A 14037-nucleotide genomic window follows, 5' to 3' on the forward strand; every position below is an offset into this window, starting at 1 on the left:
GCTGCCTGCTTGTCCTGGGATAAAGCACAGTTACTTACCGTAACAGTTGTCAACCAGGGACAGCAGGCAGCTATTCTCACAACCCACCCACCTCCCCTGGTTGGCTTCTCTGCTAGCTATCTGCACTGAGGAGACGCGCACCCTGTGCTGAGAATAGCTGTCTGCTGTCCCTGGATAACACCTGCTTTTTGGCTATAGGCACCAATTTTGAATTATGTAGCTATCTAAGGGATGAGGGGCCACTACAGAGGTAAGTGTTTGATTTTTGTCAAGTATAACTGGCATAGTAGTAGAGCTTGTTGATTTCCAAGTGTTGTCCAAGGAGACTAGTTGATTCTAACACCCACTGTTGTAGGATTCTATTTGCCTGATGTTTGTGTAACCCTGGTTGGTTAAGAGCATTGTTGGGGGGAGGGGCCTGTATAATAGATGGTACATGTGATGCCTGTTGCTGGAACTGGAATGCCTAAGCAATTGGCAGCACAGAATGTGCTTGCTGCTTTGAAGGTAGCGCTTGTGCGGTAGCAGCACAAATTGTGCTCGTTGCTGCGCAGATAACTGGAATGTGTGCTTGTATGGTAGTCGGCACAAAATGTGCATATGCAGAGGTATCTGCCCATTGTCTTTTTGACGGTGAAGATGTTAAGATATTGAAGTCAACAGCCCTGGTGTAAGGCAGCAAAGAGGAGCCTCGGCGTTGGAGTTGACCATCCTTGCTGCCGTTTCTAAACTGTCCTGAAAATCTAAAAATAATAGAGGGCAATGACTCGGAAAGGAAAACTGCCAACACAAGGTTTCTCGGCGAGAGGAGTGGTAGTAGGCAAAGTCCTAACAGGGAACAGTACTCCGTTTAGTAAAACTGGCAAATAAAATAAATATAAGTACCAGTATTGAAGAAAAATAATACGGGAAGGCACAAAGCATATGCAAGTAATATGCACAGAAAATACACACAGGTAAAAGGTGTATGTTTAAAAATGCATGATACACACCTAAGGAAGGTGTATTAATAGAGAAGCAAAATATGACTTCTCCACTCCATGGAAAACAAAGAACTGATGATCCTGTGAGCTGGCAGCGGGCGGGAAGCCTACCCGCACATGTGTGGTATGAGCAGTCTTTTAATCTCTTAAAGTGACAATTCATTTTAGATGGTCCATACTGGGTTCCATGGGTGACATCACCCACATGCTTGTCCTGGGATAACAGTTTGACTTGCTATAATTCATAGGTTGCTATTTTTTATAGATTATAGAATTGAAGTGTTTATGCATGTGATTGGCTCTAATAATTGGCAGTTACATACATAGTAGACCATATTCCATAAGGAATGCACCTAAATTGCTTAGTGTGCAACAGTAGGGGCAGAGCTGGGTGTGCCACCAACAACTTGTGACACTTGTAGAATACTATCAGTTGTATACATTACATGGTGCATTACATTACATGGTGCAGTTAGGTATGCCCACATATGCCAACTAATGATGTCATAAGGGTGCTTCTAAAATTTAGTGTGCTGATTGGCTTTGTGCTAGTGTTCTATAATGACTTTTAAGACATTAGAGAATTGGCACGAAGGACCAGATTGTGTAAATGGCACTCAAAAACTGCCACTGGGGAAAAAAAATTGTCATTAAGAATCTAATTCTTTAAAGTGTGCTTAAAATTTAGGTGTCAACTAATGTGGCACTAAACTTGATTCTATAAAAGTTAGATGCACTTTATAGAATAGTCCTTAGAGCCACCTACAGTCATGTGAAAAAATTAGGACACCATATGAAATATTCAGTTCTTAAGAAATGTTCACATATCGATGTCAAATTTCTGGGCAAAAATCTAAAGCTCTGCCTGGTACTGTTCTTAGGTTCCAACTACTGAAGTCTCTGTCAAAGCTCATTCCAGTCCATCTACACCCTCCCAGCCATTGAAGCCCTCCCCAGCCAATCCTCCCCCAAACGGCCATATACAACCACAGACCGTGCAAGTCTGCCAGTACTGGCCTAAGTTCTTCAATATTTACTATTATTTTCTGATTCTAGATCTCTGTGTTCATCCCACCGTTTTCTTCTCCACCACTGTTCTTGGGAGTGCATTCCAGGCATCCACCACCCTTTCCATAAAGAAGAATTTCCTTACATTGCTCTTGAGTCTCCCACCCCTCAACCTCAAATTATGTCCTCTGGTTTTACCATTTTCCTTTCTCTGGAAAAGATTTTGTTCTATGTTAATATCTTTCAAGTATTTGAATGTCTGAATCATATCTCCCCTGTCCCTCCTTTCCTCTAAGGTATACATATTGAGGGCTTCCAGTCTCTCCTCATACATCTTGTCGCAAACCTCCTATCATTTTCATAACCCTCCTTTGGACCGCTTCATGCCTTTTTGTGTCCTTTGTGGCCTTACCTTCAAGCTGCTTCCTGCACCCAGTGAGAGAGGTCGTCTTCCATGCTGTGATTGCCGCTGAGCTAATTACGGTAGCCTGAAGAGCGAACCTAGCAGGCTGCCGTTGGCCTCCGAAGCACATTCCCTCTGCCGCGGTCCCGCCCCTCCTCTGATATCAGGGGCGGGACCGCGGCAGAGTGAACGTGCTTCAGAGACTGACGGCAGCCTGCTAGGTTTGCTATGCAGGCTGCCATAATTAGCTCAGCGGTGGTCACAGTGCGGAAGATGACCTCTCTCACTGGATGCAGGAAGCAGCTTGGAGGTATGGTTCCGCCCGTCGTGAGGGTCTCAGCGGGACGCTGGATTTGGACAGCCGTAATTAGCTTTAAAGGGGGGAATTGTAGGATGCTGAGGGGGAAGCCAAGGAAGACAGCCGGGCGCTCACCGACGCTAGGGAGAGCCGTGTCGGGCAAGGGCATTTAAAAAGGTATGATGGGTGGGGGGTAAGCAGCCAGGTTTGCTCATGGGTGGGTAAAATGAATATGACCAATGCCACATGACGTAAAAGGTTCCAAAATATTATTTTTATTAATTATTCATATTAATTATCAAAAGGTTATTACATCACCAGGAGATCTTTACAGATGCCAAAACACTGACCTTCCTGACAAAGATCTCAACTCGATAATTCGTTGCTCCCCAATATGTATCTTTTGTCCTGCATGACATCATTACTTGTCAGCCAATCCGTTAACAAAGGCTGTCCTTAAATTTGGACAAAGAACTTCCTTTTAACATGAAAATAAAAGTTTCAGAAATCATATTTTTGTTTACATTCATTTCTGAATATGCAAAAACATTTTATTATAACATAGCCAAAGAAAACTTTAAATCTAAACCTGCTTATTTGTTTCAAGAGAGCCTGCATTTGTTAAAAAGTGCTGAGAAGTTCTTGTCTCATCCTGTCGGCACCATAGAAAGGAGGAGGGATATACCCCCCCCTGCTCTGAGCTTTGCAAAAACTGACAGTTTCAAATTTCACTAACACACAGACTCAGAAAACCCCAAATGTTGCCTCCCAGGTTCCCTTTAAGTTTCTTTAGATTGCAAATATATAAAATATGTTTTTCAAAACCCACTCTCGTGTTTAGTATACCTTCACACATCATTCATACATCATTCATTTGGGGCTCCTTTCACACACAACACAATATATTACATTCACACTTAATACATGTTATATCTCATTTTGGAATATGGAGTCTAATATGCTCTTCCTAACCGGCCTAAGCACATCTGTTATCAATTTGCTCATGAAGCTCAAGGCGGGAAAACCTTGAACAAAGACAGACAGAGAGAGAGAAAGAAACATGGAGGCAGTTTCATACCTCCATGTATTATATATATCCTGATTTCCTCTATGGTCTAGAAATACATAAAAATAATATTATTATGCTTTTCCTTAATATTAATCTGTAGTGTGTTTTTCTGGCCTTGGCTACATCCATATTCAGATTTTTATTCACCAACTTTTTGTACGCTTCTATTGGGTATGGCCTTAACTAACACATAAGAAGAACATAAGAATTTGCCTCCGCTGGGTCAGACCAGAGGTCCATCCCGCCCAGCGGTCCGCTCCCGCGGTGGCCCCTCAGACCTATCACCTGGCAGTGGTCCCTGACTATTCCTATAACCTACCTCAACTCCTATCTGTACCCCTCAATCCTCTTATCCTCTAGGAACCTATCCAAACCTTCTTTGAAGCCCTGTGCTTTGAAGCCCATGTGCTTGTATCTAACTAGAGTTACCCAAAACCATACGAAAAGCAGGCGTTTTTGTAGACAAACTCCACAAAATACTCCACAAACACATCTTATTCATTATCCATTTCATACCGCCCCCTGGTCTACATCATAAGGCATATGGGGCAGACAAAGATCTCAATATGCATACTTTGGAGGAAAGGCAAGAGAAGGGAGAATTGATAGAGATGTTTAAATATCTGTGTGGCACAAGGCGAGGCCTCTTTGAATTGAAAGGAAGCTCCGGAATGAAAGGGCAAAGGATGAAGTTGGGACTCATCTGCTGTACTAAATTGGCTCTGTAGCAAATGATTATTCTGCTGTACATGAACAGCATAGGACTTCCACCTTTTCTTCTGAGCAGTCCAAATCAGAATTGTATTGCCATCCTCTCCACCTCTCTGAACCCAGGACCTGATTGCTTCTAATCACATGACCAAGTGTTTAAAAGTTCTTTTCTGCCTCATTTTTACCCATATTTTAACCTTGCTGCCTTTCGTGCGAGACCCCACAGCCCATTCCAGCCTCAGCACTGCTTCATAAGTCTAGCCCTAGGAAAATTCTCTCATATCTAAAACATACCTTATGACTAGCAAGAAAGTCTCACCAAGAAGATTTTGCTTTCATATTCCTCCCGGTGCTTTCCTTTCCTCTCTTCCACTTCTGTGGCTCTGTACACCTTCTCCTATTGATACTGACTCTTCTCACTCTCCCTTCACCCCAAACTACTAAACTCCACAACCACATCACTCAATTTTTGAATTAATCACCTCACCCTCCCTCTTGTCTACTACTCTCTTCTCAACCCTAAAGCTTTAACACTTTATCCCGCTCATTCAGCCATCCCCACTCTTCCTATGTGCCTGCTTCTTCTTTTGTTCTCCATCAGAAACATCAATCCCAATCCTGGTCCTCCCAATCAACTCTCATCCTACTTAATGCGGATCACACTAATGTTGCCAATCTTATTTCTGTTCCCCTCTGCCATCTTTTTTCCTTGTCCTTCTCATGTGCCCTGTGGAATGCCCACTCCATCTTCAACAAGCTTGTCTATATCCATGACCTCTTTATCTCTCGATCCTTACACTTGCTTGCACAAACCAAGACCTGGATCAACCCTGAAGACACTGCCTCAGCTGCCTCACTATATCATAGAGGTTACCTTTACTCTCATATGCCTTACTCAGCTGGTCACAGAGGTGGTGTTGGGCTGCTTATCTCACCCTCTTGTAGATTTCAACTACATAACATAACTTTATTCTTCTATACCGCCACAATCAAACAACTTCTAGGCGGTTTACACAGAAGAGAGCTGGACAATCAGCGAAGTACAAATAGTTAAAAATACAACATGTTTCCTATGTATACACAATATAAAATTTTTGTTATCAATGAAACGTCAGGAGATGAATTTATCAAACAGTACAGTCTTAATTTCTTTTCGAAATGCGCCATAAGTCAGCATGGCTCCACTAATGTAACTATCCAACCAGGACTGCTGCTTACTTGCTTGAAATGCAAGAGTCCTATCCAAAGAAGCCCCGTATCTGCAGCCAGTAATTTTTGGATAGGTGAATAAATTGCAATTCCTAGTTATCCTCGTAGGGCTGTAATTCACAAAATGGGATAGAAGGTAGTTTGGGGGCCAATCCCCAAACCAGCTTAAAGCAATACAAGAGAATTTAAATATTATTTGTGCTTCCACCGGTAGCCAATTCAACAGTCAATAGTAAGGACTAAGCTGTCACTATTATACTGTTGTCTGTTTTAGATACCCATGCTGACTGCATTCAGTTCAGATTCTTCCTAGTCTCCTCCTACTCTGTTCTTTCACTTGCCAAATAAGACGACTACACCTGCCTGATTGACTCCTTCTGCTTCAGTCCTTGCTGTCTCTTTGCCATGCTGATATCTCTGCTGAAAGTACCCCCACCTCTGACCCCTCCATTACTTTCTTCCCCCCCCCCCGGCTATGGCTGATTTACTTCTATGACAAGGTTCACAAAATTAGCCTTGACTTTTCAACCAAGCCACCTCTCCCTCCCCCTGCCCATTCTGTCAACCCTCCCTCAGCCCTTGCCTCCTTTTCTATGTTTCCTAAAATCACTAAAGAGGAAACTGCACATATCTCCTCTTCCAAACTTACTACCTGCTCCTCTGACCTGATTCTTACCCCTCTACTTGGTGCTATCTGCCACCAAGTTTCAATCTGCAATGTATTTCCATCATGTGCCCAGCTGCGCTAGCATCTTACTGCTACTGTAACGGATTCATCCATCATTGCTATCGAGGAACATTTCCAACATTCAATAGACACTTATTTTCCTATTCATCCACTACACAGTTTAGGTTCTCTTCTTCACCTATGTCTGAAAGACAATCCAATTACCTTCCCAGAGTAAAAAGAAAGAAGGTTGTACCAAAACCAGATCAAAATGGAAGGCTCTATTTATTATTTATAAACAGTTGTACAGAATATTGTCCCTTTTTAATAAAAAGATTTAAATATAAAATCATAAGTGTTCCAGGCTCGTGCAAATGAGGATAGAGCCCACAGGAATGGGATGGGATGGGGGGAGGGGGTTGCAAACTTTGTGGCCACTTTACATGCTCCCCATCAATCAAGTCTCCTTACACTATATTCTGGGGACTGATGTGGAGAGGAGGAATAACCTAATGGTTAGTGTAGCAGGTTTTGATCCTTGTGAACTGTGTTCGATTTCCCACTGCAACTCCTTGTGACCTTGGGCAAATCATTACTCCATACAAAAAAATAACTCTTAAGATTGTGAGCCCAATAGGGACAGAGAAAGTGCCTGCATACAATGTTTAGCAGTGCTATAGAAATGATTGGTAGTAGTACGTGTATAATATTTTTAAGATGCCTTTATGTATGGGTACACCGTCTAAAATGTGCATGTATGTTCTATGGCTGGTAAAAAGGGGTGTGGCCACTTTAGGGGCAGAGCCATAGATAGTGACCAGTACCTTCGGCTGGACTGTTTCTTGTCACCCCAATCCTACGTTGGCTAGACAGTGTTTTTCTCTCCCCAACCACAACCTCAGCCTCTCTTCCCATTCCTCCTACAGAAAGATCTGTATCATGGCCTGCCCCAACTCCCAACCGTGCCTACCTCTATTCCTACTCTATCTGATCTGGTTCAGAATTTACCTTATCAACTCACTCACCCCAACCCCTATCCCTGTCCTTAACCCCACATTCCGTGCGGTTAAAACTAACACCCCTACAATCTCTTACCGCACACTATATGATTACTCTGATGCAGGCCCCTTCCCAATACCAGTTCTACCACCACTACGCAGACCGACCAAACCATACATAAAAAAACAATGATCACTAAAAAAACTAACTTACTCACTCATTTGTCCAATTGATCCGGCCAACTACCAGAACCTACATGGCTTTTACTTAAATATAAGATCCATGAGGAACAAGTCCTTACTTATTAAGGACTGGCTGAAAGAAACCAGTCCCGACTTCGCTCTATTTACAGAAACATGGCTACTATCCGATAACGATATTATTATCCAAGACTGCCTTCCCCCAGGCTTCAAAATTTTATCACTAGCCAGGACTTTGTAAGTTGCTGTTTTAATTTGAGCCTATGTCACTATAACAGATTTTGTGTGGGCATGAACAAAAATTTAATGAGCTGGTGGCATTCAGGCACTTAATTAAAATGGCAGACTTTAAAATGAGTATGTCAATGTTCAGCACCAATACAGTCAACTGTAAGACTAGCTGGGCTGGTATTAATTTACATAATATTACTGATCATTTGTAAACAGTATTTTAGAAGATGTTTTATTTTTGAATGCATATTTTAAAACTAATGCCAGCCAGTTATATACACAGCATTTTTTAGCATTGGTGTAAAATAGTTTAATTGGAAACTTTAAATATTATGTATGTTTTGTGTATTTTAGGCCATTGATAGCACATGTATTGCTGTATTTTCAGTATAGAGAAACATGAGAAGTGAGAACATTAATATTCATGTCAATATGATGGGGCAGGGGGGGAGGCCTAGCCATAATTTTTAAAGACAACCTACACTGCTCTATTCTAAACTCAAAATCCACTCCCAACCTAGAAATTCTTTCACTCTCACTATCGTCCAAATCCCTAGCGTCTGCGCTAACACCAATCCTGTTTTATGTTCCACCAAAAAAATGGAACCTTGCCAAGGATGACTTCTCCGAAGTTTTACTAACTAACTCTCTATCTAGCCCTTACAACCTACTGTGTGGAGATATCAACATCCACCTGGAAAAAATAGACCAACCCGAAACCACAGAACTCTGGTCACTCATCTCTTCACTAGGATACCTCATACCTCCCCCAGTTAAAACCCACCAAAGAGGCCATCAGTTAGATTTAGTTACTTTCTCCTCTAGTGAGCCACTCAACCCCAAAATATTCTGGAAACAAGAACACTGGACTGACTCACTATGGTCGGATCACAGTCTCTGCAATTTTGAACTCGATTCCCAACTAAAAACTACAAGCCCAACAAATTATAACCCAAAAACGAGAAATAAAAAATTCCACACTAGCAGGGGTAAAATAAATCCCGTAGAATTCTGGTCTCACTATGAGATCATATCAGATCAAAACGAACAAACCGATCAATTTATGAACTCCTGGATTGATGACAGCACCAATATCCTAAATAAAATGGCTCCCATTAAAACACGCAGAAAGAGACTTAAAAACCTAGAGGGCTGGTTTGACACAGAACTGCTAATGCTAAAGAGAGACCTAAGAAAATTGGAAAGACTCTGGCTAAAATCAGGATCACAAGAGCACAGAATCACCTGGAGACAAAAATTAAAAATCTACAAAAATCAGACCAAAGAAAAACGCAAAAACTTCTATGCCCTCAAAATCGGCGACATCTCAACCAACAGTAGCAAATGATCTATACAATATAGAAACATTTATCGACACACCCGAAGAGCCCACTCTAACTGCAAACAGCATGGCTGATTTCTTCACCTCCAAAATACAAAAACTAAGATCCTCCCTCACCGACCCAACCAAGCCCCACTGGTGTTACCCCATTCTACTAGACTCAGACGACTCCAGAGCCGACCTATTCTGGAATACATTCTCACCCATAGACTGGCAAACTTTTAGTAAACACTACAATAAGTATGCCAATTCCTACTGCAGACTAGATACTTGTCCCCCTAATGTCATGAAATTAGCCCCAATCAATTTTAAAGCCAAAATGATGATTTGGATGAACTCTCTTCTATCTGGGAAGTTCCCAGTAGAACAAGGGCACATTATGATCACACCAATTAAGAAAAATACTAAAGAGCCATCCAACACTGCATCCAACTTCAGACCTATCGCCAATATCCCCCTGACTACCAAAATAGCAGAAGGAATAGTAAACACCAAACTCAACACATACTTAGAAAAACACAATATCTTACATGACAACCAATCTGGTTTCCGGTCAAGTCACAGCACTGAAACAATTTTAGCTTCTCTGCTTGATTACCTTCATCAATTATTCAGCCTAGGCTCAAGCGCAATGCCACTCTACTAGATTGTCTATCATCTATTGGAATCTCAGGTCATGTTCTCAATTGGTTCCACGAATTCTTGACAACAAGAACCTACAAGGTGTTCAAGGAGGACACTACCTCTTACAGCTGGGACAACCCTTGTGGGGTCCCACAAGGCTCCCCCTTGTCCCCCACCCTATTTAACATCTACCTTGCCTCCCTAGGAAACCTCCTGCAGAGTTTAAAACTCAAATTCTTCATCTACGCAGACGACATCACCATAATCATTCCGCTCTCTTACCTTACCTCAGAGCTTCTAAACTCACTATCTTTCACCCTAAATCAGATCGAACTCTGGATGACAGCGTTTAGACTAAAGCTAAACCCAGAAAAAACTAAATTCTTCTTAGTATCCCCAAACGACAAAATCAAGGAAACTGCGCTACATGTTAACGGTCTAGACTACTGTATTGAGCAATCCTTAAAAATACTAGGAGTCACCTTAGACAAGCATCTCACACTGGAGAAACACACTGACCTAGTGTTTAAGAAAAGTATCTCGGTGCTCTGGAAACTCCGCACCATTAAAAAATACTTTGATGACACCTCCTTTCGTCTGCTGGTCCAAGCTTCTATTCTTAGTGTCCTGGACTACTGTAACATCATTTATCTAGGCGCCTTCAAGAAAATCACCAAGAAGCTGAGATTGGTCCAAAATACCGCCATCCGCCTTATCTTTGGCCTGAAGAAATGGGAACACATATCCCCTTTCTACCACAAGTTGCACTGGCTGCCATTCGAATCCAGAGTCCTATTTAAGTTCTCTTGCATCTGCTACAAAACCGTATCTGGTATGTCACCAGACTACCTTTACCCCCACTTCAACCTGAACTATAATAATAAGAGCTCCCGCAGAATAACTATGTTCGCTTTTCCCTCACTGAAATCGTGTCATCTTAAAAGATTCTTCGAACGAACCTTCTCCTTTCAAGCGGCCAAACTAAATTCATGGCTTGCCCAAATTATACTTGATGCCTCTTCATACCTTCACTTTAGAAAAAAGCTCAAAACTCTACTTTTCAATGGACCAAATCCTTAATGCTCCCCTCTTCCGCCTTAATCGTTCCCCTTCTCCACATTAGAAAACAGATCAAAATCCCTTCTTTGCAACAGATCAAATCCTTAACCCTCCCCTCCCCCTCCTCAACGCTTCCCACCTTCTCCTTTACTTTCTCCCCACCCTTCCAAGATTGTTGCCCCCCCTCTCATCTAATATGCTTTGTTCCCCCTTCTCTTAAATCCAATTGTATTCTCTTACAGTACTTACTGTATATGTTCTGTATTAGCCCTTCACCTCACCTAAATTGTCAATGTAAACAAGTTTTGACCTTTCGATTGCCTTGCTATGTTCTTCCTTGTTCAATCGCACTGTATGTAATTCATCTATTTGTTGTGAACCGCCTAGAACTCCCTGGGTATGGCGGTATACAAAAAAATAAATTATTATTATTATTATTACCTTTTTTTTCCCTACAGAAAAAAGCACCAATACAAAATGTGTAACTTGGGAAATGTGATGTATGTTTTGATTTCCTTCCCAAAACCTCTCCAGGATCTCATACCCCTTCTTCAAGTGACAGTATCCACATTGTTGAGGGCTGAACAATTTCAAGATAGACAGTTTACACTTGTACAAGGTATCTGCATATTTTCTTCTCCAGTAATATACCCAATATTACGGATCTAGCTTTGATTTCATAAGTGAATCAATTAAATTACCCCACACTTAAAAAGGATGTAGAAGGTATAAAGGTGCTTATAAATATTCATTTATACCTTTTCAGTTCATTAAGTAACTGTTTCTTTTGTTTAAAAAAAGATGCATATATCTAATATAATAAAGAGCTGCATATATCTAATATAATAAAGAGCTAGCCGCGCATGCGCACTCCTATTTGCATGTTCTGTGCGCTGTAGGTCTGTGGCCGAAGGAGTGCGCATGCGCGCTAATACGTCACCAGTCTCTCGCCTCCACAAGCCGGACCGCAGCCAGACGACGATCTCCGTTCCTCCTGCCGCCGCCGATCTCCGTTCCTCCTTTGCCGCCCACCCCCTTCTCTTCCGGTGGGCCCGAATGGCGATTCCAGCAGCGTGTGCATCACACGCTGCTTCGGACCCTTCTACTGCCCTGATTTGCTCTGCCGCGTCTCTGATGATGTCATCAGGGACGTGCCAGAGTAAATCAGGGCATTAGAAGGGCCCGAAGCAGCGTGTGGAGACTGATGCAAGAGCTGCTGGAATCACCACGTTTGTAGTCCGGACCGTGGGAAGGGAAAGGGGGGGGTAGAGGAAACGCTAATGCTGCTGCACAGGGAACTGGCGGGGGGGAGGGAAATGGAGGGGAAGGGAATGCTGCTTTGTACAGACAGACAGAGAGAGGAAAGGAAACACAAAGAAAATAAGAAAGACACAGGGGCAGGTGCACAGGGAACTGGTGTGGGGGGAGGGAAATGGAGGGGGATGGAATGCTGTTTTGGATAGACAGACAGAGTGAGGAAGGGAAACACAAAGAAAATAAGAAAGACACAGGGGTAGGTGCACAGGGAACTGGTGTGGGGGGAGGGAAATGGAGGGGGATGGAATGCTGCTTTGGACAAACAGACAGAGGGAGGAAGGGAGACAGAAAGAAAAGAAGAAAGACACGGTCAGGGAGATACACAGAAAGACAGACAGGCAAAGGGGGCCAGGGACAGAGACAGACAGAAAGGACAGCGGGAGCCGCGTCAGGAGGGGTGCGGGATGCGGCAGTGGGAACTTTTCCAATGGGTGCAATTGGGCGGCTGTCGGGAACCTCTGATCAGGGGCAGAGCAAGGTAAGAGTGTCATAGGGATAAGAAGGAGGAGGGAGGATAAAAAAGGAAGGGATGCCTACTGCTGGACAGGGGGAGAAGGAAAGAGATGCTGATGGACAGGGGAGGTGAAAAAAAAGGAACGGAGGACTAATGTTGGACAGGGGGAGAAGGAAAGAGGTGCTGCTGGACAGGGGGGAGGTAAAACAAAGGGTGAAGGGCTGCTGCAGCATAAGGAGAGCAGTGAAGGGGTGGTGGTGGACACAGTGGAGGTAAAAGGAAGGGAAAATGGACAGGGGAGCAGGCAAGGGGTGGTGATGGACACCCAAGGAAAAAGAAAGCGGCTAAGGAGAGAGAAAGAAAGACAGACACACACACATATGTTCTAGCACCCGTTAATGTAACGGGCTTAAAGACTAGTATATATATATATAAAAAGTTCTTTAAGTTGAAGCTAGCATTATATCTATCTATCTATCTATATATATATGCTATCTATGTATATAGATATAATGCTAGCTTCAACTTAAAGAACTCACTTTTCATCCTGGTGATGCATTCTAAAGCTCTAAATATACTGTAGTTATCATAATTGCAATACTAGGTCAGAACAAATGTTCATCTAGCCCAGAGGTCTCAGACTGGTGGCCCGGGGGCCGCATGCGGCCCGCCAGGTACTATTTTGAGGCCCTCAGTATGTTTATCATAATCACAAAAGTAAAATAAAACAGTTTCTTGATCATATGTCTCTTTAGCTATAAATTACAATATTATTATTAAGACTTAGCCAAAAGGAAAGATTTATAAACTATAAAGAGTTTTACCTCATGCAAAATTGTCATTTCTTTAATAAGACATTAACTATTTTTTTCTGAGGCCCTCCAAGTACCTACAAATCCAAAATGTAGCCCTGCAAAGGATTTGAGTTTGAGACCACTGATCTAGCCTAATATCCTGCTTCCAAAAGTGGCCAATCCAGGCAGAATCCCCCCAAACTGGTAAGATTAACTCCAGGGATAAGCAATGGATTTCCCCTGGGTTTATCCTAATAGGAATTTAAGCTACATCAACTGCTTTTATCACTTTCTCTGGTAACAAATTACATTTGAAGGGCTGAACTTTAATTTTTTGTTTTGTGAAAATTAGCTGCATCACCAGTGTGTAGGAATAGACACAAAAATTTCCCATGTGTTTAAGGGAATCCTTTTTTTTGGGCGGGGAGGAGGGGGTCCTCTCTCCTTTGTCACAGGAGATACAAAATAACAATTTATTGGCCCTCCTTCCCCCCTGTAGCCCCCCCCCAGGTCCACCTGAATCCCTGGTAGTCCAACAGGAATCCATTGGTGCAGAAGCCATGCTCATTTACTCGTATCCATGGTGGCATCCATTGTGACAGCTGCAGTCATGGGAAAGAGTGAATAGGCATTGTTCCTGCTTCAACTGCTGCCCCCCTCCCTGCTAGA

General features: G+C 42.7%; 1 protein-coding gene across 7 annotated transcripts in view; it reads left to right on the forward strand.

Moving 5' to 3' along the window:
- SLC24A2 (solute carrier family 24 member 2) overlaps positions 1 to 14037 on the forward strand; it is a 478660-nt gene that overhangs the window by 14956 nt on the left and 449667 nt on the right. For 2 of the 7 annotated variants that reach the window (XM_033919559.1, XM_033919576.1), the window contains one exon: positions 11338 to 11422. The exons of the other annotated variants lie outside the window; for them this stretch is intronic. The gene's annotated coding sequence lies outside the window, so the exon portion shown is untranslated. The remainder of the gene's footprint in view (positions 1 to 11337; positions 11423 to 14037) is intronic. 7 annotated transcript variants of the gene reach the window in all.

This window comes from Geotrypetes seraphini, chromosome 1 (assembly GCF_902459505.1).
Source record: "Geotrypetes seraphini chromosome 1, aGeoSer1.1, whole genome shotgun sequence".
Classification (NCBI taxonomy): domain Eukaryota; kingdom Metazoa; phylum Chordata; class Amphibia; order Gymnophiona; family Dermophiidae; genus Geotrypetes; species Geotrypetes seraphini.